This window comes from Bos javanicus, chromosome 11 (genome assembly GCF_032452875.1).
Source record: "Bos javanicus breed banteng chromosome 11, ARS-OSU_banteng_1.0, whole genome shotgun sequence".
NCBI classification, from domain to species: domain Eukaryota; kingdom Metazoa; phylum Chordata; class Mammalia; order Artiodactyla; family Bovidae; genus Bos; species Bos javanicus.
The window spans coordinates 99,836,662-99,862,869 of NC_083878.1; the positions used below are offsets into that span (position 1 = coordinate 99,836,662).

The 26,208-nt window shown below is 51.2% G+C and overlaps 1 protein-coding gene across 1 annotated transcript in view; it reads left to right on the top strand.

Moving 5' to 3' along the window:
- The window catches only part of PRRX2 (paired related homeobox 2), a 51,524-nt gene that overhangs the window by 21,931 nt on the left and 3,385 nt on the right, over nucleotides 1–26,208 (top strand). The window lies entirely within an intron of this gene.

Genomic DNA, 26,208 nt, shown 5'->3' on the forward strand with positions numbered 1-26,208 from the left:
AGACATGTGCACAAGGGGTTCTGTGGAGCAGGGTTTTTCAAGTGGGGTCTTGTAGGATGAGTAGGAGCCCACTGTTAACCAGTTCTTGCCATACCACCTGTGTGACTTTGAGCCTAGCATCCCTATCTCATTTATAGAATGAAATGGCAAGCCCCCACTCTGCTGAGACTTCCCATAAATTATGAATAAGGAGGGTCTCAGAGAAAAGAGCTGAAGTATACATGAGGCCAGGAATGCTCCATACTGTTGGTTTTTAAGAGGCCCCTGGCTTAGTGGTACTGGTCCCATGGCACAAGGAGACACTCCTGTACCCCTTTGCACACTCCCATCTCCTCTCCAAAGACCTCCTCTTTGAAGCTTTCCTGCCATCTCCACCCCCAGCTCTTCTCTGAGCCCCCAAAGCACTCACTTCCTAAGTCATAAGCTGCCGGCGCTGGTCTGAATCCTGACACTGCTCCAGCTCACTGGACGACCTTAGGCAAGTCCTCTTTTTCCCTGAGCCTTGCATCCTCATCTGTAAAAGAGGAGTAAATGCTTATCTCCCAGGGTGGTGCATTTGGCATGGTGCCCTGCACACAGGAATCTCTCCTCACATGTGCACAGGATCCATCGTTATTTCCCGTTCTCCCTCCCTGCACCTGTACTGTGCTTGGTTACCTGAGATAGCACCTATGACAATCCTGGAGGGAGATGTCCATTTGGCACATGAAGAAACTCATTTTGGGTAAGTGGCTTGCAGCTGGGACTTGACTCTAGGCCAGTCTAATAGCCAGTGATCATGCACTTGGCATTGTCAGTGGTTCCAACCCTGACTACACAGCTGCATGACCTAGAGAGCTGTCAGTGAGTTCCATGTCCAGACCCCACCCAAAACCTGTTGAGTCAGACTCTCCAGTCTGGAGGGGTGGGGCTTGGCATTGTTTTTTTTTTTTTTTTCCAGTTCAGTTCAGTTTAGTTACTCTTTGTGACCCCATGGACTGTAGCACGCCAGGCTTCCCTGTCCATCACCAACTCCCAGAACTTGCTCAAACTCATGGCCATCGAGTTGGTGATGCCATCCAACCATCTCATCCTCTGTCATCCCCTTCTCCTCCTGCCCTTAATCTTTTACAGCATCAGGATCTTTCTCAATGAGTCAGTCCCTTGTATCAGGTGGCCAGAATACTGGAGCTTCAGCTTCAGCATCAGTTCTTTCAATGAATATTCAGGACTGATTTCCTTTAGTATTTTTTAAAAATATTTACTTATTTATTTGACTGCCCCAGGTCTTAGTTTCAGCATGCAAGATCTTCAGTCTTTCATTGCAGTCTTCAGGATTATTTTAGGTGCAGCATGCAGAATCCAGTTTCCTGACCAGGGCTCCCTGCATTGGGAGTACGAGTCTCAGCCACTGGACCACCAGGGAAGTCACATTCTTTTTTCAGAACACTCCACCTCTGCCACCCCCCACCCAGCTTGTGCTAAGGACCCCAGTTCCACCTTTCTGCCTCCATAATTACTCCCCATTTTCTGGGGGGGCTGCTAGTCACTACGACGCCTGGTTTGCAGATCAAAAACAGGTTGTGCAGCATGCTGCCAGCTCTGACAAAAGACGCCTGCACGTGGATAAAGATGGGAGGAAATAGGCAAAGCCGAGACCACTTCCCTTAGATGGGCTGGAAATCGCAGTGGTGTAGCTAGTGCTGGCTCACGAGAACCAACTGTTAAATTTCCAGAATTTTGGAAGCTGGTTGTCAAATACAGATGCTCACAAAAGTTAAATTATATAAACTTACAGTTATACACGTTACTTTTAAAACTGGGCTTTCCTGGTGACTCAGATGGTAGAGAATCTGCCTGCAATGTGGGAGACCTGGGTTCGATCCCTGGGTTGGGAAGATCCCCTGGAGGAGGGCATGGCCACCCACTCCAGTATTCCTGCCTGGAGAATCCCCATGGACAGAGGAGCCTGATGGGCTACAGTCCATGGGGTCACAAAGGGTCAGACACGACTGAGCGACTAAGCACAGCACAGCACATATTTAAAATAAAGGCAATATATACTCAAAACTTACCTCTAGTAATTTTACTACATTTTACTGTTATCTAGGTATGTTCTGGGATTATTTATATCTAGTTAGTGGAAATACTATATACTGGTGTGTCTCCACACAATTTTACCCTAATCGATGTCACATTATAGCTAGAAATTGGCTGTTGTAGAAGTATCTATCCTCCAGAAATTGGAAAACACTATAAATTAAGGGTCCCCTTTCCCAGAGAGCCAGTTGTTAAAATATTTACCAGCATACCATAGGCTATATTTTAATTTTTTATTTTCCTTTTTTCCCTTTTAAGTAGATTTTAATTTTTAAGAGGAATTTCAAGTTCACAGAAAAATTGAGCAGGAAGTACAGAGAGTCCCCACATAGCCTTTGCCCCCATCATATGTACACACCCTCCCCACTATCAACATCCCCCACCAGAAAGTGAAAGTTGCTCAGTTGTGTCCGACTCTTTGTCGCCCATGGCCTGCAGTTCCCTAGGCCAGAATACTGGTGGGTAGCCTTTCTCTTCTCCAGGGGATCTTCCCAACATAGGGATCGAACCCAGGTCTCCCACATTGCAGGCGGATTCTTTACCAGCTGAGCCACAAGGAAAGCCCAAGATCTTCCCCATCCAGGAATCAAACCAGGGTCTCCTGCATTGCAAGTGGATTCCTTACCAACCGAGCTATCAGGGAAGCCCTCCACTCCCCCTCCCCTGCCCCCAGCCAGAGTGGTATGTTTGTTATAGCCCATGAGCCTAAATTGACACGTATAGGGGGCAAGGAAGTCCATTGGTCTTGGACAAATATATAATGACAGATAGTCACCGTTATAGTATCACGCAAAATAGTTTCATTGCCCTAAAAATCCACTATGCTCTGCCTATTCATCCCTCCCCTTTCCCCTGCCCCCAACTCCTGGCAACCTCTTATCATTTCACTCTCTGCATAGTTTTGCTTTTTCCAGAATGTCGTGTAGTTTCCAGAATCATACAATATAGAGCCTTTGGAGACTGGCTTCTTTTACTTAGTAATATACATTTAAACTTCCTGGTGACTCAGAGAAATTGGCTTCCCTGGTGGCTCAGAGGGTAAAGGCATCTGCCTACAATGCAGGAGACCGGGGTTTGATCCCTGGGTTGGGAAGATCCCCTGGAGAAGGCAGTGGTAACCCACTCCAGTATTCTTACCTGAAGAATTTCTTGCCTGGAGAATTCCATGGACAGAGGAGCCTGGCAGGCTACAGTCCATGGGGTTGCAAACAGGACTGAGTAACTAACACTTTCATTCATGCATTTAAACTTCTCTCATGTCTTCTCTTAGCTTTATAGTTCTTTTTTTTTTTTTAATTGTTGGATATTATTCCGTCATCTGGATGGACCACTGCTTACTTATCCATTCACATATTGAGGCCAAGTAGCTGCTTCCAAGTTTGGGCAATTATGAATGAAGCCGCTGTAAACACCTATGTGTAGCTTCTTGTGTGGATATAAGTTTTCGGCTCCTTTAGGTAAATACCAAGAAGTATGCTTTCTGGGTTGTATGGGAACAGTTGGTTTCGTTTTGTAAGAAACCGCCAAACTCTTTTCTCCAGTGAACGTATCATTTTGCATTCCCACCAGCAACGAACACGAGCTCCCGTTTGTCTGCATCCTCGGCAGCGCTGAATATTGCCAGTGTTCTTGATCTGGGCTGTGTTAATGGATGTGTGATGGTGTCTCACTGCTGGTCTCACTTGCATTTTCCCTAATGACATGATGTAGAACATCTTTTCATATGCTTATTTGCCATCTGTGTATCTACTTTGGTGAGGTGTCCATTAAGATCTCTGGCCATTTTTTTAATTGGGCTGTTTATAATTTAATTTTATTAAAAAAATTTCTCACAGTAGATAATCTTAAAAAAAAAACAAAAACACGTGTTCTTGGGGCAAAATCTAGTAGTATTTCTATGCAGGAGGTAGGATATTGTCCCTATTTTTTTTCTTCTGTTTTTATTGAGATATAGTTGACATACGGCCCTGTATAAGTTTAAGGTGTACAGCATAATGATTTGACTTACCTACATCATGAAATGATTAATGCAATAAGTTTAATGAACACTAATCATCTCATATAGATGAAAAATTAGAGAAATGGAAAAATATCTTTGGGGGGATGAGAACTCAGAATTTACTCTCTCGGTTTTTGTATATAACACACAGTGAGTGAGTGAGTGAAAGTCGCTCAGTTGTGTCTGACTCTTTGTGACCCCATGGACTATACAGTCCATGGAATTCTCCAGGCCAGAACACTGGAGTGGGTAGCCTTTCCCTTCTCCAGGGGAGCTTCCTGACCCAGGAATCCAGGTCTTCCGCATTGTAGGTGGATTCTTTACCAGGGGAGCCACAAGGGAAGCCCAAGAATAGTGTAGAGGGTAGCCTATCCCTTCTCAAGCAGATCTTCCCGACCCAGGAATTGAACAGGGGTCTTCTGCGTTGTAGGCGGATTGTTAAGTATGTTTATCCTGTTGTACATTACATCCCCTCTTGCTCCTACTTTTTAAGTGTTTAGAAGTTTAGATAATTCTTCCTGCACCACCAGGGCCCTGGATGAGGGTTTGTCTCCTGGCAACACTGGAGTGCTATGCATTAATTTCCTTAAAAAGGCAGAACTAATGTGTGTGCTCAGTCGCTTCAAGTGTGTGTTAGTTAATCTGTCATAGTCAACTCTTTGCGATCCCATGGACTGCAGCCCACCGGGCTGCTCTATCTATGGGATTTTCCAGGCAAGAATACTGGAGCGGGTTGCCATTTCCTTCTCCAGGAGATCTTCCCGACCCAGGGATTGAACCTGTGCCTCCTGCATTGCAGGCGGATTCTTTACTGCTGAGCCACCGGGGAAGCCCCAGAACTAACATAGCTCTCTCAAATGGACTTTCGTGACCTGTGTGCAACTTCCCAGGGTGAACGTGTCAGGGGCAAGGGTGGTGAGATGGTGGCACACCTGACCATGCTCGCTGTATCCCTTGAGGTGGAAAGAGCCCTGAGCAGGGAGCAAAACCCATATCCCCTCCCTGGCCCTGTCCAGAACTCTCTCTTCAAACCCAGGGTCAGGACTGGCAATTATTTGCCTCCTTGTCAGAATCCCCTTCCCAGGACTTCGCTGGTGATCCACTGGATAAGACTCCATGCTCCCAATGCAGTGGGCTTGGGTTCGAGCCCTGGTCAGGGAACTAGGTCCCACATGCCACAACTAAGAGTGTGTATGTCTCAATTAAAGATTCTGAAAACCACAAGTAAGACCCGGTGCAGCCAAATAAATAAATAAATCTTAGGAAAAAACCAGAATCCCCTTCCTGAGCACGTGGCGAACAAAACTAATCAATCATTGCTCCTCCAAACAAAACTAATCAATCATTGCTCCTCAGAATCCTCCTTAACACAGAGTTCCAACCAGCTGTTACCAGACTGTTACTCTGAGTGACCGGGGTGTGGGTGGTCCGGGGAGGATAACACCGAGATCCAGCCCTGGTCTGAGTGCTCCCTGAGGCCCTTTGCAATTCTGACTCTCTGTACCGGATGCTTCCTGGGAGGAGGTGAGCACAAACTCACCTGTGCTCAGCTAAAACCTTCCCAACAGGGGGCAGTATGTCTCAGTGGTTAGGAGCACATGAGCTGGAGTCTGGTACATCAGGGTGTGAGTGAGTCCCAGTTCTTCCGCTAATAGACTGTGTGACCTTAGAGAAGTTACTAGACCTCTCAGATCCTGTGTCTTCCTCTGTAAGATGGGTTGATGCTACCTGCTTCCTAAGGTTGCAGGTGTGAGGGTCCCACAAAGTCACCATGTAAAGAAAGTGCCCAGAGGGCTCCACGGAAGGCAGCCCCTTTTAAATCATATGGTGTCAGCACGTGGCCGAGCAAAGGCCTTGTGGCCGGGTCAAGCCTTTGCCTGGAAGTTCAGCGTCTCGTGGGCCTCGTGGAGATGATGAGGGAAAATCACTCAGGTGCGTCTGACTTTTTGTGACCACATGGACTATACAGTCCCTGGAATTCTCCAGGCCGGAATACTGGAGTGGGTAGCCTTTCGCTTCTCCAGGGGTATCTTCCCAACCCAGGGATTGAACCTAGGTCTCCTGCATTGCAGGCTGGTTCTTGGCCATCTGAGCCACCAGGGAAGCCCTCGTGGAGATTAGGGCTGCTCTGCAAGTTCCCAGGACTCCCTCCCTCACTGCCAGCCCTGGAGTGTGGACGGAGTGCCTGTAGTCAGTACCCGTTCCAGAAGTTTCTGACTCTGGGGGAGTGAGGGGTAAAGGAAGGCTAGGAGATCAAGTTCTGTGACCAGGAATTGCCACAAGCCCTCTCGAGGAGCAAAAGAAGCTGCCTTTGTAGGGAGAAAGGATGCAGAAGCAACGGAGGCCTTGTAGAATCCGCTTCCTCCGGATTCAGTCACTTGCCCCAGGTCCCACTTGAGCAGTATGCTTCATTGGTTTGCTTTTCACACATCAGAGCCAGTGTCCGTTAGTCCTGGCCAGTGCCTGGCCTTCACCCCCTGTCCCCCAAGCCTGCCAGGGAAGGGGCCCGTCTCACCATGATGGAGGGGAGGGAATCAGAGCTGAGAGCCCGTTCAGGGCCCCTAGTTTGCTTGACCTTCCCCTTCCTGTACCATGCTGGTCTTCCCCAGACCCCCACCTCTTTTGAGGGGGAGGGCAAGGGGGTGTCCCACGAGCCAGGAACCTCTACTGTGGGACTTGGCTGAAAAATAAAAAAAGACTCCTTTCCCTGTTGGTTTTCAGTGCCCGGGCATGTCCACAGAGACCATTACAGAGCTGATTACCCTCCCTCAGCCTGGGAACTTTTAAAGTGTGGTTTTGTTCGAAACCCTAGAATTTCTGACAGCCAGAGTTAATAAGCACCCCCCCACCGCCACCCCGAGTGAATTCAGAGGGTATGAATGGGAAAGTTTTGAGCATAACCCTTTTGCTGTTGTATAAGCATTTCAGAAAAAGGCTCTTCTTCCAGTTTAAGGCTGAGTGTGGCACTTTGCCATGGCCTCCTTTTCTTATAAAGTCCCCTTGGAGAAGGGGGATATTAAACTTAACCTGGACACAACACAGTACTTGCCAATGCAATTTGCAAGCACACATGCTTAGCCCTTAGGGCTAAAGGCCATGGTTAAAATAAGCAAAGAAAGAAAGAAAACAAGAGAAAGACAAAAACCCACCTCCACTCACCCACGCACTTTAGCCCACTCAGACCTATAACCCTGAGGGGACTGTTAGGGGGGCTGTTTGTAAAGATCATAGCCCCCTTTAGAAGCAGAACACCTCTTATAGCCATGAATGATTTTTTTTTTTTTTTTTTAAAGGAGCTTCTACAACTGAACAGTTCTCTTAGCAAGTGAGGCCTTGGAGTGTGCCCTCCAAGTGCAGGGTTTGATGTGCGGTGCGATGGGGAATAAGCAGCCACCCGAATTCCTGGGAGTCCCCTGGGAGCCTCACTGCCCCCAGGTGCTTGGGTCAGAGGACCTGTCAGATAAGGGACCAGGGATGCGGGTGAGAACCTCTTCTCACCCGAGAAAGGCAGGGGAGGGGCGCCCCAGATGAAGGCACGTGTTGCTGCCAACTTCGGGAGACCTCCGGTCCCAGGGATGTGGATCTGCCTGGGGGCTGGAGTCCAACAGTCCAGCTCTGCGATTGCCTTCTCCCTGCGTGATCTTGGGCCAGTGACCTCTGAGCCTCAGTTTCCCGGCCTGTGAAATGGGAAGCGGCGTTGGTAGCAGCGTACCTGTCGCATAAGATTATTATGAGGAGATATGCCGGGCCCGGTCCACCCCGGAGCCCGCGACACGCCCCCGGACAAGCAGGAACTACCTCTGTTGCTAACTGAATTTGTTTTCCCAGGATGGGGAAGGCCAATGCTAGCTCCGACGCGGGACCCAGCGGAGGCTGGGGGAAGGGTGGGTGGGGACGGAGGCGTCGGAGCAGGGGGGAAGACAGGCTGCCGGAAGGGGGAAGGGAGGGTGGGCGCTCCCCGCCCCCGGCCGCGCCCGCCGCGCGCCCACCCTTCCGACCGCGCCCACCCTCCCGCGCGGGCGGCCGCCTCGCTCTCGCGCTGAGCGGCTTGGCGGCGGCGGGCGCGGGCCGCGCGGGGCTGGGCGCGCCGATCTATTAACGTCTGTGTGTCTGGGCCGCGGGTCTGCGGCCAGGCAGGCGCCAGGGGCTCGCCTGGAACCAGATGTGCCCCGGCGCCGCTCTGGCCGCCACCGGCGCGGCGGGCTCGCACGCACGGGCTGGCGCGCACATGGCGGGGAGGGACGGGCGGCGGCGGGCGCGCCCGGGCGGGCACCCCCTGGGTTCAGGGGCCGACCCCAGACCCGCGGGGGCGGAAAAGCGACCTTCCCTCCCCACCCTGCCCCACCCCGGTCCCCGCCTGCCGGCCAGCGCCCCGCCCGGATGGGCCAGTGGCCCCGGGATGCTGGGCTCCCGCGGGTGGGGGTCCCCCGAGGGAAGGCTCCCACTCGGAAGGCCCAGCCCTTCCACGCCCCCTACGAGGGCCAGGGGACTCTTCCCGCCTCGCCCCCCTCCCGAAGTTTGTTTTCTTAAGTTTGTGCGTAAGATTTTTTTAAAGTTCTGAGTCAGAGCTTCCCCTAAGACGAGGAGTTTGGGCCGTGCCGAGAAATGCCAAAATAGGGGGAGGCGGGCAGGAAATAGGGCAAAGGAAATGTAGGGATTGGAGGCTTTTTGACGCATGGATTTGGACGGGGGGCTCTTAACCCACGGGGCGGGTGAGGGTTGTGAAATACAAGGATTTCACTGAGGCCTCTCCCAGTTTGGCCCGGTGGCTGGTCAGCCGCTTGCCCCACCCCCAGGCCGCCGCAGCCTCGGGGTGCTCTGCTGTGCCCTCCGGGCCTTCTCGGGGGTCCTGTGAAGTGAGCCACAGAGCTGAGCCATCAGAGCTCCCAGTTGTCGGTGCTTGGGCTCCCAGGCCCCCCACCCACCCGCAGCGACCGTTCCCAGCAGGGGAGGTTAGGAACATGGAGGCAGCGGGGAGATGGTTTGGTACCGCTAGATGGAGGCGGAATGGAGAGCAGAGAGAAGGCAAAAGGGCAGGGCGGTGCTGTCAGGCTGGGCCAGCCCAGCCTTGCCGCAGAGGAGGGGGCCTCACGCAGGGCCTTTGGCTGGGGGCGGGGGGGTGGCGGTCCCCTCGGTTTACACCCCCACCCCCTGTGCTTCCTAGAAGAGTGTCTCATAGAAAACCTTTGAAGTTATGTGGAAAGACTGGGTTTTCCCAGCCATGCCAGGCTTCCTTGTTCTGGAAGTGAGGAGCTAGGATGCTGAGTTGGGGGAAGGGGGTGTCAGTCCCCTTAACATTAAAACACTGAAAGAGAACTCGCCTGCGTGGTCCCCAGGGGCTCAGGGTGGAGCAGGCAGAGCCCCGGGCAGTCAGAGCTCTCTGGCCATTTGTCACATTGCTGTGGGAACCAGCATGTGCCCTCTTCAGGAGGAAACAGGCCCAGAGATGCACAGCGACAAGCTCAAGGTCACAGGGCTGTGAAGTGTAAGAGTTGGGATCCCAATCCAGGCTGCTGGGCTTTGGAAACTTTGGGACTGAGATCAAGTCTCCTCTGCATTTGGGGGCCCAAGGGAGAGGGAGGGTGGTGGCCCCAGTTGGAGAGGGGATTGGAATCACCAGCCCCCGGCCCCTTCAGTCCAGTCCAGCCACCCCTTCCCGTCCAAGCAGGCTCAGCAGATGGGGCTCCAACCCAAGCACCTCTTTACTGCCTCTCCTACAGGCAGATGATGCCCATGGTCCTCTGGCCTTGAGCGCCATACTTAAGCTTTCTCTTTGGGAGGGGATTTCTCTGGCACGTATTCTGGCCCTTAATTAAAAAAAAAAAATAAGTGGGACTTCTCTGGCAGTTAAGATACTGTGCTTCCACTGCAAAGGGGGAGCAGGTTCAATCCCTGGTTGGGGAACGAAGATCCCACATGCTGTGCAGTGTGGCCAAAACGTAAAAAAAAATAAAAATAAATAAAACCCAGTAAATTTGTTTCTGCAGATAGGAGGGTCTCAGTGGTTAAAAAAAAAAAAAAAATCCACCTGCCAATGCAGGACACACGGGAGATGGGGGCTCAATCCCTGGGGTCAGGAAGATCCCCTGGAGAAGGAAATGGCAACCCACTCCAGTATTGTTGCCTGAAAAATCCCGAGGACAGAGGAGCCTGGGGGGCTACAGTCCATGGGGTCGAAAAAGAGTTGGACACGACTGGGCGTGCACACACATAGGAGGGTCGGGGGAGTCAGGAAGCCTGACACGGTTTACCCGATCTACAGTGCACAGAAGTCATCAAGTGTTTGGGTGGACAGAGAACTGGGACTACCTCCCCATTGGGACCCAAGTTCCGTTCATTAGATCAGACATGTGTTTGCTCCATATTTATTGAACACCTACTATGTGCCAGGTGCTGATGATAAAGACTTCTCAGGCGCATTCAGGGCAGCCTCCCAGTGGGAGGGCAGTAGCTCTTGGGAGGAAAGTAAGTGTCCGACATGCTGTTGTTTAGGAGCAAGATTTAGGGCTCCTACCCCTAATCCTCTGAAAGTCTCCACTTGACAGATGCAAACATGAGGTTTGGAGAGGTTAAGGAATTTGCCAGCAGGTGGCATGGCTAACATATGGCAAGTCTGGGAATCAAACCTAGACCCAGCTGACTCCAAATAAATACACCAATGGTTAATGTGATTCAGCACTTACTATGTCCCAGACACTGTCTTAAGAACTTTACATATGGTAACTCTTTTAATCCCCACAAAAACTCTTGTTAGGGATATGTGTTCAGTTGTGTCCAATTCTTTGCAGGCCCCTGGACCATAGCCTGCCAGACTCCTCTGCCGGTAGAATTTTCCAGGCCAGAATACCGGAGTGGGGTATTTCCTCACTCCAGGGGATTTTCCTGACCCAAGGGTTGAACCCGCATCTCTTGCATCTTCTGTATTGGCAGGCGGATTCTTTACCCCTAGTGCCAGGAAGCCTTATTGGAATACATTATCTCCATTTTCTAGATGGGAAAACAGAAGCAACAGGAAAAGGGTAACTTGGGACTTCCCTGGGGATGGATGGGAATGTCCCTTTTTAATGAGCTTCCCAGGGAGTCTCGAAGCAGAACGTCAGTGGACACTTCATGAGAAATCTGGAAGATCTGGTATCAGCCCCTCCCCTGGGGGCCACCAGGGTGGACAGGGGGCAGGGCAGCCTCCAAGCATCATGGCGGAGGCTTTGGAAAAGCTGCCTTCAAATGTTAGCAAGGTGGCCCTGAGGAAGGGTCAGGTGCGCTGTCCCTCGCTTGAAGCGTAAACTCGGGGACCCACAGAGAGAGGGACTATGGCTCACTACCATAGAGAAATTTCCAGAGTCGGTGTTGACTGTCATCCCAGGGTGTGACTAGGACCAGTTACAGATGTCACAGGGACTTCCCTGGTGGCCCAGTGGCTAAGACCCCACAATCCCAATGCAGGGGGCCTGGGTTCAATCCCTGGTCGGAGAACCAGATCCCACATGCTGCAGCTAAGACTCAGCGTAGCCAAATAAATATTTTTTTTAAAAAAAAGAAAGGATGTCACAGATGGCCCTGTCCTCAGGCTCTGAGTCCACCTTGCCGATGAGGCTGGTGGGAGCCAGGACGCATAGCAGGGTCATCAGCTCTGAGGGCACCAGGGCCCATGAGCCTGGTGTGTGGGTGTGGGCAGAACACACAGATTTGCTTGAGTAGAGCTAAGCCACAGGAAATTGGAGTGGTCTCTGCACCCGGCCCCCTCGCTGTGACTCCCAGCAGGTTGCAAGCTTCAAGAGGCTGGGAGCTCTTAAGTGGCAGAAGAAACCCACACTGGGTCCTGGGCAGCAACTTCAGCCTGGTCTGGAAATGGCTATGAGGGCAGCTTCCACTGCCAGGTGCCAGCCACTCTGGGGACAAACAGACCAGACGTAAGCCTCCGCTTCATCACTGCTTGGCTGTGTGACCTGGGTCGGCTACCTCTCCCGCCTGACCCTCACGTCTGTGATGGAGAACAAGGCTTACTAACAGCGCCGTCTGCACTGGCGAAGGCAGGGCTTTGTAACACAGTGCCAGGCACACAATAAAAGTTCAGTAAGTGGAAGCCAAAAAAGAAAGTGGAGGGGAGGGGCGGCGCTGTCCTCGCCACCAGCAGAAACACTCGAGACAGCCTGGAGCTTCTCTGAGCCGAGCCTCAAACTCACATTTTCCAGCATGCCTGGAACTCACAGATGGGTCATAAAAACCTGCAGCGATGCTTTAAAGGTCAGCCTCTCTGGGAGTACAACATTGCCCCAGAGCTGGGGTCAGAGGAGGTCCCGCCAACCTCGGAAGAGGGGCAGATGGGCACTGCCTTTGTCTCAGCTGCTATCTCTGTTGGGGGGGTGGTGGTCTGTGCAGGGGACCCCAAGGTGAAACAGGGACAAAGGGTCAGTTTCTTCTAGAGCACTGCTGCTGCTGCTGCTAAGTCGCTTCAGTCGTGCCCGACTCTATGTGACCCCAAAGACGGCAGCCCACCAGGCTCCCCTGTCCCTGGGATTCTCCAGGCAAGACCACTGGAGTGGGTTGCCATTGCCTTCTCCAATGCATGAAAGTGAAAAGTGAAAGTGAAGTCGCTCAGTTGTGTCCGTCTCTTAGCGACCCCATGGACTGCAGCCTACCAGGCTCCTCCGCCCATGGGATTTTCCAGGCAAGAGGACTGGAGAGGGTTGCCATTGCCTTCTCCCTTCTAGAGCACAGAAGCTGATTTTCCATTAAGCTGACTTTATTTTTTTTTAATGTTTTAAATTAATTAACTTATTATTTTTGGTTGCCCTGGTTCTGCATTGCTATGCGGGCTTTCTCTAGTTGGACTTCCCTGGCGGCTCAGACGGTAATCTGCCCGCAATGTGGGAGACCCAGGTTCCATCCCTGGGTGGGGAAGATCTCCTGGAGACAGGAATGGCTATCCACTCCAGTATGCTTGCCTGGAGAATTCCACGGACAGAGGAGTCTGGTGGGCTACAGTCCATAGGGTCACAAAGAGTCAGACACGACTGGGTGACTAACACACAACACGCAACTAGTTGAGGCAAGAAGGGGCTACTCCTCATTGTTGCTCTTGGCTTGCTCGTTGCGGTGGCTTCTCTCGTGGAGCACAGGCTCTAGAGCATGTGGGCTCAGCAGTTGTGACTTAGTTGCCCTGAGGCATGTGGGATCTTCCTAGACGAGGGATCAAACTCGTGCCCCCTGCATTGGCAGGCAGAATCTTACCCACTGCGCCACCAGCGAAGTCCTCAAGCCGACTCTTTAGCATAGGGTCTGTGAACACAATTCAGAAAGTCTATGAACCATGCCCCCTCCCCAAAGGTATGTGCAAAACTTCTGTGTGCACCTGTGTTTTTCTGGGGAAAGTGGAAGTGTTAGTCGCTCAATCATGTCTGACTCTTTGCGACCCCATGGACTGTACCCCGCCAGGCTCATCTGTCCATGAAGTCCTCCAGGCACGAATACTGGAGTGGGTAGCCATTCCCTTCTCCAGAGGATCTTCCCAACCCAGGGATTGAATCTGCATTGCAGGCAGATTCTTTACCATCTGAGCCAGCAGGGAAGGGTCCATAGAATTCCTTAGATTCCTCCAAGGGTTCGTGATTGACCTAGGGGAAGAACCAGTGAGTCAGGGTCTCGGTTTCATTTTGAAAAAGTACTAGTGAAGGTGGTGGGCATGTGTGTAGCCCACTGCGTTGAGCATGTTCTCGGGAAAGCCCTGGACTATTCCACGTTCTCTGTGCCGCCTTGAGAGGGAGGTATATCTCTTCCTGTCCCACTGCACAGATGGTGAGACGGAGCACCCAAGAGGGGAGCTCTCTTGACTAAGAACCCACAGGGTTATGTCTCCAATGCTCGGCGGCGGAGGTAGCCATTGGCTCTCTGGCGGGGCTGCTGGTTTGCCCCGCCCCCTGCCAACCACGCCCTGTTGCTGGGTCAAGGATGCGCATCTGCACCCGCTCCCCAGGGAACCCAGAAGCAGAGAGGAGCAAGGAGGAAAATGCATATCCTCAGGGGTGGACATCAGTGGACAGGACTTGGGGTGTTACCGCCTTGCTGAAAGCCCTTTGGCTAAGTCACCGTGCCCCCCGCCACGTGCCTCAGTTTCCCCATGGGCAACGTGAGGGACTTTGACAGATAATCTGTAAGGTTCCTTCAAGTCTGAGTCCTGAGAAGACAAACGTTACAGACTTGAGATCCCAGAACTGTTTGCAGCTTTGTTTCGGAATCAAGTTACACAGAGTCGGACTGCCTCTGGGCCTGGCCCCCAGCCTTCGCCCTGACTCCCAGCAGGTGCTGGCCCTGGGCTTCAAGAGGCCCGGGAACTAGAGCTGGGAGAGAAAACCCCGCACTGAGCCCCGAGCAGCAACTTCACCCTGGTCTGGAAATGGTTAATGAGCTTTCCTCCAGATACCAGCCCCTTATTAAAATGTAGGTTTTACAATAAATCTGGCATTTAGCCACCAACCTTAGATTAAAACCAGACGGAACAGACGCTAACCTCCTTCTCAGATCAAATTTTGAGCAAAGGGCTGCTCTTCCTCGTGATGGACTCCCTAACCCTCAATCCCCTATGCACCCCCATTCCAACCGTGTGCCCCCAATTTATGGAGCTCTGTTTGGGGATCTCGAAAGCAGAGAAGGCTGGGCTGACCACAGATGTGAATTTCTGGTTCCTGGGGCCCTGCGATGGGAGGTGATCAGGCCCCAGACCCAGAGGTTTTAGGGACACCAGGGGAAGCTCCGGGGACCCAGAGCCTTTGAGATTGCCAGCTATGTCTGGCTTCTGACCTCCCACCCTTCTCTGTGCCTGAGAATAGGATGCAAATGCTCTCTGTCTGGTAGCTTCATCCCTTCTCCCCACTTGGGTCCAGTGATCCCATTTGTCAAAGTGCCCTGGGACTCTGAAGATGTTTTGGTCCCACCTGTCTGCCTCCAGCAGCCCCCACACAAAGACATTCTATCCGGAGAACCCCAGCTTGTGGCTGCCGTCTCTCCAAGCATTTCTGACCCAGTGGCTTTGGGGCTTCCCAGGCAGGATTGAGCCCCCGCCCCACTTGCTGTCACTTTGCTTCCCTGGCTCCCCACCCCCCAAGCATACAGGGGTCTTCTTTCCTTGCTATCCTCAGCCAATCCCAGTATTTCTCTCTGCCTCCTTCCCTTTTTCTGTGTTCTTGTTGAACAACTTTTTGAAACATAATTCACATACCATACAACTCACCCATTTAAAGCATACAATCCAGTGATTTTTAATCTATTCAGTTGTGCAGCCATCACCACAATCGATTGAGAACATTTTCATCACCCAGAAAGCAACCCTGCACACTTTAGTTCTCACCCCACCCCAATCCCCACCTCCACCAGCCTCCCCCAACACCCTGGCAAACACTAATCTACTTCCTGTCTCTATAGATTTGCCTATTTGGAGCAGTTCATATGAAAGTGGAATCTTACATTATATGCCTTTCTGTCAATGTCACCATCTTCTTCCATTCAACATAATGGGGCTAGTGGTAAAGAATCCACCTGCCAATACAGGAGATGCAAGAGATACAAGTTCGATCCCTGGGTCAAGAAGATCCCCTGGAGTAGGAAATGGCAACTTGCTCCAGTATTCTTGCCTGGAAAATCCCATGGAGAGAGGAGCCTGGCGGGCTACAGTCCATGGGTTTGCAAAGAGTGGGACATGATGAGCTACTGAGCGCACACAGAGAATGTTTTCAACGGTTATTCGTTTGTGGCATGGGTCAGTGCTTCATCCCTTTTGACAGTCGAATAACATTCCATTGTATGGATATTGGTGTACACGTCAGTTGATGGGCATTTGGGGTTGTTCCCACTTTTGGGGCTATAATGAGTAATACTGCTATGAACATTCATTCATATCCAAGTTTTTGTGTGGACATATGTTTTCATTTCTCTTGCGTATATAACTGAGAGTGGAATCACTGGGTCATATGCTAACTCTATTTTTAACATTTTGAGGAACTGCCAGGCTGTTTTCCACAGCGGCTGCATCACTGTGCATTCCTATCAGCAGTGGCTGGAAGTTCTGATTTCACTGCCTTCTTGCCACCACTTGTTACTGTGTCTTTTGATTCTAGCCATCCTAGTGGGCATGAAGTGCTATCTCATTGTGAATTTTGCTTTGCTTCTCCATCTGTTTCCCTGATGGTTAATGATGTTGAGCAGGTTTTCATGTGCTTATTGGTCATTTGTATATCTTACTTGAAGAAATGGCTATTCAGATCATTAGTTCATTTTTATTTATTTTTGTAAAATATTTCTGTATTTTTTTGGCTGCACCAGGTCTTAGGTGTGGCATGCGGACTCTTGGTTGCAGCGTGTGGGATCTAGTTCCTTGGCCGGGGGTGGAGCCTGGGCCCCCTGAATTGGGAGCGTGAAGTCTTAGCCACTGGACCATCAGGGAAGTCCCTATTTGCTCATTTTTAAATTGAATTGTTTGTCTTTTTGCTGTTGAGTTACAAGAGTTTTTAACATCTTCTAAATATAGGTCTCTTGCCAAATATATGATTTGTAAGTAATTTTCCTATCCTGTGAGTTGCCTTTTAACTCTTGATGATGTTCACAAAATTTTTGATTTGAAGAGGTCTGATTTCTCTCTTGTCCTTTAATTCCTTGTGCTTTTGGTGTCATATCTAAGAAACCATTGTCTGACCCTTTTGAGGGTGAAGGGAAGTGGCTTTGGAACTTGACACTTCTTATCCTTTTTTGGAACGAGTCCTTCCCTCATTTATATAATCATTCAGAAATATTTCTGAAACCAAACTACTTGCCTGGTGCTGGAGATACAGCAGTGACAAGGCAAACCACCCCCTGTCTTCCTAGAGCTTACAATGAAATGAAAGAGACAGGCATGAAGCAGGTAACCAAAGGAAGAATGACTTAATTACAGATGTGCAGGAGAGAGAGAGGGCCCAGAAGCCTGTACCAAGGAGATGTGTCTGGTCTGGGGGCTGAAAAAGACCCCAACGACAGGGCATCTAGTCTGAGATTAAAGGCAGGGATGCATTCGCCAGGCAAAAGGGGTGCAGGGCTCCAGACAGAGGGAACAGCATGTGCAAAGGGCCTGAGGTGACAGAAGTTCATGCCGTCCAGTAAGGCAAGTTCCCCCGGCACACCGGCCCCGCCACTAGGGCTTCTTGGGGCATCCAGTGGCCTGATGGAAGTGTGTGCAGCATGCCATGTCCTGAGTGCCTGTGCAGAAGAGCTTCTAGACTCTAGGGAGACCCAGATGCACTGCACCTGCCTCCAGAACTCTGCTGATGTTTCAGGAGGACATGCGGGCCTCCCCAGCCTCCTCCAGGGTCAGCCCAAGCCTGGCTGAGCCCTCCTCGTAGACACACTGGTTACTGTGCAGGCTGGGAAGGCCTAGGGGTGCAGCAGTCCTGGACGGGGGTGGCCCATGACCCCTGGCTTCTTATATGCTGTCTGAGGCCTGTGAGGCCATGGGGACATGGATAGGTCTCCAGGGCACCTCTCTGCCCTCTTGGGTGCCAGTGTGTCTTCCTTTCTCACCTTCCTTCCTGTGATACTTTCTCCTTCTCCAGACTGGTAGGTATAAAAGTGGATCAGCTGCTTGGGTTTTTGTTCAGAATTATTGAGATGAAACATCCTCGGAGGGGTGGCTGGGCAGTGGTTGTTGGTGGCTGACTCCCCAGCCCACCGCCCCAAGCCCCTGCCCCCTGCCCTGTGACACGTGCTGTCATGACTCAGCCCTGGCCAGGCCTCTGTAGCTCCGCGAGGAGGATCCTGGACCCTGGAGACAGCCCAGGACAGGAGCAGACTCTGAAGTCTTCCCACACATTTTCAGTGCCTCCTCATTCATTCGTTTATCTCTTCATTCATTCATTCATTCACTTAACACTCAACAAATATTTGTGCAGAGTTTGCCTTGGACTTCCCTGCTGGCTCAGACAGTAAAAAATCTGCAATGCGGGAGACCCAGGTTCAATCCCTGGGTCAGCAAGATCCTCTGGAGAAGGAAATGGCTACCCACTCTAGTATTCTTGACTGGAGAATTCCGTGGACAGAGTAGCCTGGTGGGCTACAGTCGACGGGGGTCACAAAAAGTCACACAACTGAGCGATTAACACTTCCTACCTTGGACCAGGCCCTGTGATGGGTCCCAGGGAGTCAGAAAACAGTTAAGTTCCAGTCCCTGCCAGACAAACGACCCTACATTTACCCTACAGCGTGACAGAGCTGTGATGGGGGGCTGTGTGTGTGTCTGGGATGGCTTCCTGGAGGAGGCGGCATTCTGCTGAGAACTGAAGGTGAGCAGGGAGGCAGAGAGAAGTGGCAAGTCCAGGTACGGAATGGGCAGGAGTCCACAAGGGAGAGGATGTGCCTGTCCAATGTAAATGCTGGCCTCCGGGAGACCACTAACCTGGGACAACATCTCTGAAACCACTGAGGCGCCCTGTCCTGGCGCTGCCCACCTGGGGGACCTGGGGGTCCCATCCAGTAGATAGAACCAGAAAGCTCTCAAGAGGATGGCCCCATACCTCTGTCAAGTTCATGGTCAGTTTGCCCAGGGCTGGGCTGGGAACTGGGGCTACCTCCTCCCTCCCTTCTCTCTGCCAAGCAGCTACCAGGGGTGTAGTAAGAAAAAGAATGGGTCTGGGATTTGCAGAGGGAAAGCCCTCACTTGCTATGTGACCCTGGGTACGTCCCAGCCCCTCTCTGGGCCCCCCTTCCGTCTTCTCTGTGAAGCAGTGACATCCCCCCCCAACTCTCGAGGTTGCTGGGGGCCTCCAGGGAGTGATGCTGGAAAGTTCGCCTCAGTGATCTCACCACCTGCTCCCATTTGTGCCTTAGCTTTGGTCCCTGTGTGTCCTGGACAGAGGCTGACCGGTCCAAGCGTGAAAGTGGCTCTTGGCTCCTTGCTTGAGATTCTGGGGGTGGGGTGGGGCTGGCCTCCTGGGGAAGCCCCCGGAAGCCCAGGTGCCCTTCTCCAGAGGGCTCCAGGGTCCACGCTTCTTCTCCTCCCTCCTGCCCATCCTTCCTTTCTTCCTTCCAATATGAGTGCTGCATACAGTGCCAGGCCCGACCCTGGCTCTGCCCTCTCAGGCATCATAAGCTGGCACCCCCCTGGCCCTTCTCAAAGCTACCCTGCCCTACATGCCCCTCCCAGCTACCCCTGGCCTGTGTGCCGGGGACTCCAGCACAGACCCCAGCTTTAGAGATGCTCCGGTTGCCTTCAGCCCCCTCTTCTTGGCTGACCATTCACGCTAAGCCCCTGGACAGACTCCCCCGCCTCCCAGGATCCCTCTACAAGAGGACCTGGGGGTACTCATTGGGCCGGCTGCCTATGCCAAGGTGGTAAGAAGCCTGGGCTCTGGACCAATGTGCAGATTTAAGTCCCTGCCCCAGCCTTTACTGGCCATGTGGCTTTGACAGGTTGTTTAACCCCATGCCTCAGTTTCCCCTTCTGTAAAAATCAGGCTAAGAGCACCCAGGTCGGATACTCATGAGGGTTCAGTGAAGTGGTTCCTGTTACCTCCATTTCTCAGGGGGATTCCTGAGGCTGGGGTGGAATAAAGGCTTCGCCTGTGGCCACTGTGCTGATAAGCCAGTGCCAACCTGCGGCCCTAAACCAGGACCCGGGCCTCCTTAACCACCTCTGCTCCCTGTTACTTCTTATCTGATGAGGCGTGATTCTCTCCCAAGGCTCTCCTGCTGGCCCTGGAGTCAGGGATGCTGCCTGGAAGGCACATAAGGCTACAGATTCCAGAATTCCTGTCTGAGCCCCACTCCTAGGGGGTCTTTCAAAGGAACCCAGCTCTCTCCCAAGAAACCTGGGTGTTAGGGGGCACAGCCTCCATGCACCCCCCCACCTCCACTTCCTTCCCCAGCCTCTTCTGGCTGTAAGTATTTCTGCAGCCTCAAAACTCCTTTGACCAAGGCCCAGTGTTAATTTGTTAAATCCACATCGAGGTCCTGGGGACCCGTTGTTTATTTTTGTGAACGTGTTGGCAGAGATCACATTTGGGGTGGGGGAGACCGCTTATTCGGTCGGAATAAATGCTAATTAATAAAAGTTATTTATTTGGGTTGGAGCTCGCCGTGGCCCCAGGGTCAGGCACAAACTGACTATTTGAAGCAAAAACAAACAGAGAGTGTCTCTCAACAGCTTGAGAAAGGCAGAAACGAAGAAGCCGGGTTTATTTGTCTTAGGAAGAATTTGCAGTTAATTCCCTCCAGACTATTTAGACCCTTAAATTAAATGGAATAAGAAAAACCATGGGTGCAGGGGAAGGAGCCAGGAACACTTGATCATTTGGCCGAGAGCAGAGTTTTTAAATGTCTTTGGCCTGAAGTCAGCCAAGTAAATGGTATGTGTGAAATAATTTAATGGCAGAGAACAGGGCAGCAGTCACTTTTTCTCACTGTAATGTAGTAAGAGAGAGAGCGTGGCTGCCTCTGCTATCTGAGTCCGTTTATCTTTCCCCGGACTCAGCCCCTCACGGTAGCCCCTAAAGAGCCCAGGTAAATGGAGGTGGTTTCAGGCTTTATTTTCAATCCCAGAACTTTTACTGAACAAAAGGAAACTTTGGGCACAGCCTTTTTGGGACAGACCTGGCCCCAGTGCTCGCTGGCCCGAGGCTTCAAGAGTATTTATTTATTTTCCAAATGCTTGAAGCTCAAGCGTGGAACCCCAGAGGACACACGCCCACCACATCCACTTCTCAGGGGGCGATTCAGGAACTCGTGGTAACGAACATCCGGCGCATCCACTGGGAAGCAAAGTGCAGCCTGAGAGTGAGCCCTGGCTGAGGCCAAAGCTGTGGGTTCAAGTCCTGGGTCACCTCCAAGACACCTCCTAAATCTTCCACATCCTCAATGGCCTCTTCTCAGCCTCTGCCCGCAGTTGGGACTGGAAGCAGCTTTCTGCTAGGGGCTGGGCTGAAGAAGAAAGATCCTTGTTTTTTTTGGGGGGTGGGGGGTGGAAGCGGGTTGCATACAGTCAAGAATGTTAAGGGCAGGAACTTCCCTGGAGGCCCAGCGATTAAGACTCTGCGCTTCCAATGCAGGGGGCGCAGGTTCGATACCTGGTCTGAGAATGAAGATCCCACATGTTGTGCAGCACAGCCAAAAAAAAATGTTAAATGCAGCGAGCATTTATGGAGCAATGACTGTGCTCTTGGCATTCAGTTAAACTCAGCTTCTGCAGGAACTTTGTGTGACCCTGGGCAAGCCACGGTCCTGCAGGACTCCCAGAGGTGAGGTCTTCCCCCCTCAAGGATGTCCCCCCAAGGATGGAGTCTTGGGGACATTTACACAGCAGTGAGATGACACGATCCATGAGGTCTCCCAGAGCTGGGACTGAGAGTGTGATCCCCCGCTGCCCCGCCCCACACCTGGCATCACCTTCCCTGGGAACCAGCAGAATGAGGGAAGACGACCCAGCAGAGACAAACTCATACTCCAGGCTGCCTGAGTCTCCCCACAGGCACGTCCCAGCTGCATGATCTTGGGTCAACCTTTCAGAGCCTCAGTTTCCCAGTGTGTGAAATGGGATAACACCTCGTAGGGCAGATGCTGGGATCCAGTGGATGGGAGTGTGTGCAACACTGGACGCTGTTCGTGCCCAGACCCACTTTGGTTGAGCGCATTCCATCACAGCTGCCCTGACGGAGAGAAGTGACTCCAGCCCAGCTGGGGTGAGGGGTGTGAGAGTCGGGTTGCTGGAGCTGGGGGTGTAAATCCCTTGCCTGAGAGTTTCGGCTCCAAGGCTCCAGCAGTTTAGCCAAAGAGCAGAGTTGTTTCTTCCGGCACCCCCTTGGCAGGGGCCAAGGCTGCAAAATGGTTTTCATTTCAACACCCTCCGTTTTGAATTGCTCAGAAATTTCCCGAAAAAGTCTCCTTTTTTGGCTGAAAGGCCTCCTGCGTTGGGTTTGTGCCCAAGCAGCATTGCCTAAAGCGGGGGGCGGAAATCGGCTCGCGATGGCTGGTGTTCCAGAAGCTTCCATCCACTCTCTGGGGTCTTGATCACACAGGTTTTCAGCGCTCGACCCTTGATATTTCGGTGTAAGGTTTCTTCCCGCTTGAGGGGGTGAGGGGCGGGGGTGGAGAGACATTCACAGCCACCAGACATTCTCATCCATCTTCACCTTTTCTTGGAGGAAAGGGGTGAGGAGTGAAGATTGAAGCGGGTCCAGGAGTCGAAGCCAGCTCGCTCCGTGTTCCCTGCCACCGCCTACCCCATTCCCACATGTGTCCTGTGTTTTTAGTACTTTCCAAAGGGGAAAGTACTGGACTTCAATTCCTGGTCCTCCCTCCAAACCAGGGCCTCTCTCCCTCAGCACTGTGCACACGGTGAGCCAAAGAATTCCCTGATCCAGGGTCTGTTCTGGGCACTGAAGCATACTTAGCAGCAGCCCCGGTCTCTACCTCCGTCCCAGGAGCTCCATCCGCCTCTCAGTCCTGACCTTCAAAATTGTCTCCAGACATTGCCAGATGTCCCCTGGAGGCTAAATTGCCCTCAATTGAGAACCACCGGTCCAAACCCAGTAAGGCCATCTTTTCCCGGGAAACCGTGCCTGATTCCTGCTTGACGACTCCCCTGCCCCCACCTCCGACCCATGCAACCATTACTGGACTCATGGAACAGTTTGCCCTCCAATCCAATCAGCTGGTTGCTCAAGAGTCAGTAAACTCTGCGAACGTGGGAGCGTTCAAAAGCCAGGATTGAATGGTATCTGTGGCCGGGCCTGGAATGTTCTAGATGCTCAGCTGAGCAACTCAGCATCGTGTGAAGAATGTAGGATGTGATCAAACCAGTCAATCCTAAAGGCAATCAATCCTGAATATTCACTGGAGGGACCGATACTGAAGCTGAAGTTCCAGTACCTCGGCCACCTGATGCGAAAAGCTGACTCATTGGAAAAGACCCTGATGGTGAGAAAGATTGAGGGCAGGAGGAGAAGGGGACGACAGAGGGCCAGATGGTTGGATGGCATCACGGACTTGATGGACGTGAATTTGAGCAAGCTCCTGGAGATGGTGAAGCCTGGCGTGCTGCAGTCCATGGGGTCGCAGAATCGGACATGAATGAGCAATTGAGCAGCAACATAAAGGGAATGTGTAACTGGGGAAGCAAAAATACAGGGTGTGTCCCCAAATCCAAAAGGTTATCCACACCCTCTGCTGACCCAGCTGGGAGCAGAACTGGCCTTCCCATCCACTGCTGCTGGGAACCCTGGAGGGGGTCCTTGGCTCTAGCTAGCTTTTTACTCATTGGCCCAACAATCCCAATTCTAGGAACCTGTCCCAAATATTCACTGGAAAAAATAGAATATCATGTTAGCATGAGGTTATTCACTGTGGTATTCTTCTGAGTTGCAAAAGATGGGAAACACACCACCTGCCAATCGATAGGGCTCTGGTTCTAGTTAAATAAACCACAGTTTAGGGATTTCCCTGGTGGTCGAGTGGCGAAGACTCTGCCCTCCTGATGCAGAGGGGGCCTGGGTTCGATTCTGGGTCAGGAAACTAGATCCCGCGTGCCACAATGGAAAGATTCCGCAGAGCCAAATAAGTAAATAAATATTTTTAAAAACCTAGTACATTTGCACAACTGAGTGGCACAGAGCCACATGCAGGGCTGTCTGTACTGGGTGGCAAAATCCCTGGGATGTGTTGCTCAGTGGGATCAAAGAGAGGGGCACAGCAGTCCGCAGTCTGCTAGCTTCCAATAGAAGAGCAGGAGAAAATACGAGAAAAAAAACTGCAAAAAGCAGTGCGGAAAGGATAAAGCAAAGACGAATTTTACAATGGTTCTGACAGGTGGAAGGTGGGACAGGGAACGTGGTAAAGTCGGTCAAAGTCAACCACTAAAAGGAATGAAACAGGGTCATTTGTAGAGTCATGCTTATAAATTATTTTTAAATCACACGTAATTTTGTAAAGCTTGGGGAGCAGAGTCGGGAACTTTTTGTCCCTTTCTGTGTTGTTTGAATCTGTTACTGCGACAACAGGTGATGGTTACTGTTCCTGTGACAACTGTTTTGGTTCTTTGCGATCCCATGAAATAGTCCGTGGGATTCTGCAGGCCAGAATACTGGAGTGGGTAGCTGTTCTCTTCTCCAGGGGATCTTCCCAACCCAGGGATTGACTCCACGTCTCCTGCATTGCAGGCAGATTCTTTACCAGCTGAGCCACCAGGGAAGAAGGGAACAAAAGGGAAAATACAGATCAGTTCATATGATGCAAATAAAGAAGGCTGGTTTGCTGGCCCGGGTTGGAGCGGTCTCAGGAGTATAGTAAATAGGAAGAGGAACGTTGCAGCACCAGTGTGTTCAGCGTGATCTCATACTTGTAAGCTTTTTAAATTTTACTTTGTTGGAGTATAATTGCTTTGCAAAATTGTATTAGTTTCTGCTGTACAATGAAGTGAATCAGCTATAAGTATACATATATCCCCTCCCTCTTGGACCTCCTCCTCCCCAGCCACCCCCTATTCCACCCCTCTAGGTCATCACAGAGCACCGAGCTGAGTTTCCTGTGCTTTATAGCAGGTTCCCACTAGATATCTATTTTATGCATGGTAGTGTATATATGCGGAGATGGCAATGGCACCCCACTCCAGTACTCTCGCTTGGAAAATCCCATGGACGGAGGATCTTGGTAGGCTGCAGTCCCTGGGGTCGCTAAGAGTCAGACACGACTGAGCAACTTCACTTTCACTTTTCACTTTCATGCATTGGAGAAGGAAATGGCAACCCACTCCAGTATTCTTGCCTGGAGAATCCCAGGGATGGGTGAGCCTGGTGGGCTGCTGTCTATGGGGTCGCACAGAGTCGGACACGACTGAAGTGACTTAGCAGCAGTGGCCCCTGGAGGAGAGCGTGGTAACCCACTCCAGTATTCTTGCCTGGAGAATCCCCAGGAACAGAGGAGCCTGGTGAGCTACAGTCCACGGGGTCGCAAAGGGTCGGACACGACGGGGCAACGAAACACAGCACAGCACAGTCTACATGTGTCCGTCCTGATCTCCCCGTCCCTCCCAGCCTTCCTTCCTGCCCTGGAAATATGTTCATCTGTAACACTTTTCTAGATTCCACATATATGCATTAATATATATTTGTTTTTCTCTTTCTGACTTATACAGCCTATCTGACCGACTCTAGGTCCACCCACGTCTCTACAAATGACCCTATTTCGTTCTGTGACATGTGTACCCTAATATTCATTGCAGCACTATTTACAATGGCCAGGACATGGAAAGAACCTAAATGCTCAATGACGAATGGAGAAAGAAGACGCACGTGAACACAATGGGATATTACTCAGTCATGAAAAGGGGTGAAGTAGGGTCATTTGTAGAGTCATGCTTGTAAGTTATTTTAAATGCACATCTGTAATTTTGTAAAGCTTGGGGAGTAGAGTCAAGAGAAGGGCGTCATTACTTTTCCTTTGTCCTTTTCTGTGTTGTCTGAATCTTTTACTGTGACACTGATGTTACTTGGTTATTAGAATATACTTTTTTTAACATGAAATCTCCAGATTCTTTAATTTGATGAAGTATCCTTTTTTTTTTTTTTTCAAGTATAGTTGATTTACAATGTGTTAATTTCTGGTGTACAGCAAGGTGATTCAGTTATACCTGTATACATTCTTCTTCATATTCTTTTCCCATTATGCTTAATTATAGGATATTGAATATTGTTCCCTGTGCTATATAGTAGAACCTTGTTGCTTATCCATAAAATACACATTTTTAATAAGAAAATAAGATACATAAGCAAGTACTGAACCAGACAGGGTTGGTTCTAAGTGTCCAGTGAATGCAATGGAGGAGAGAGCATTCCGTGTGCACTCAGGAGATCAGGGAGGGCTTCCTGGAGGAGTGAGCAGTGAGCTGGGCCCTTCAGGATGAAAGGTCAGCAGTTTAACCCCTGGGTAAAATTGAAATGTGGAAACAGTAACTGAACTCCCCCCTCCTCCGTAGATGGGGCATGAGGAGGTGAATAGCACCTGCCTGGGTTTTTGTGAACATCCAATGGTCTGTGGGTGTTAAAAAGCCTACCTGCATGCAGTGGGCCCTCAGAACTGTGACTTTCACTGTGCCTTTTTATATATTAATGTGATTCAACAAC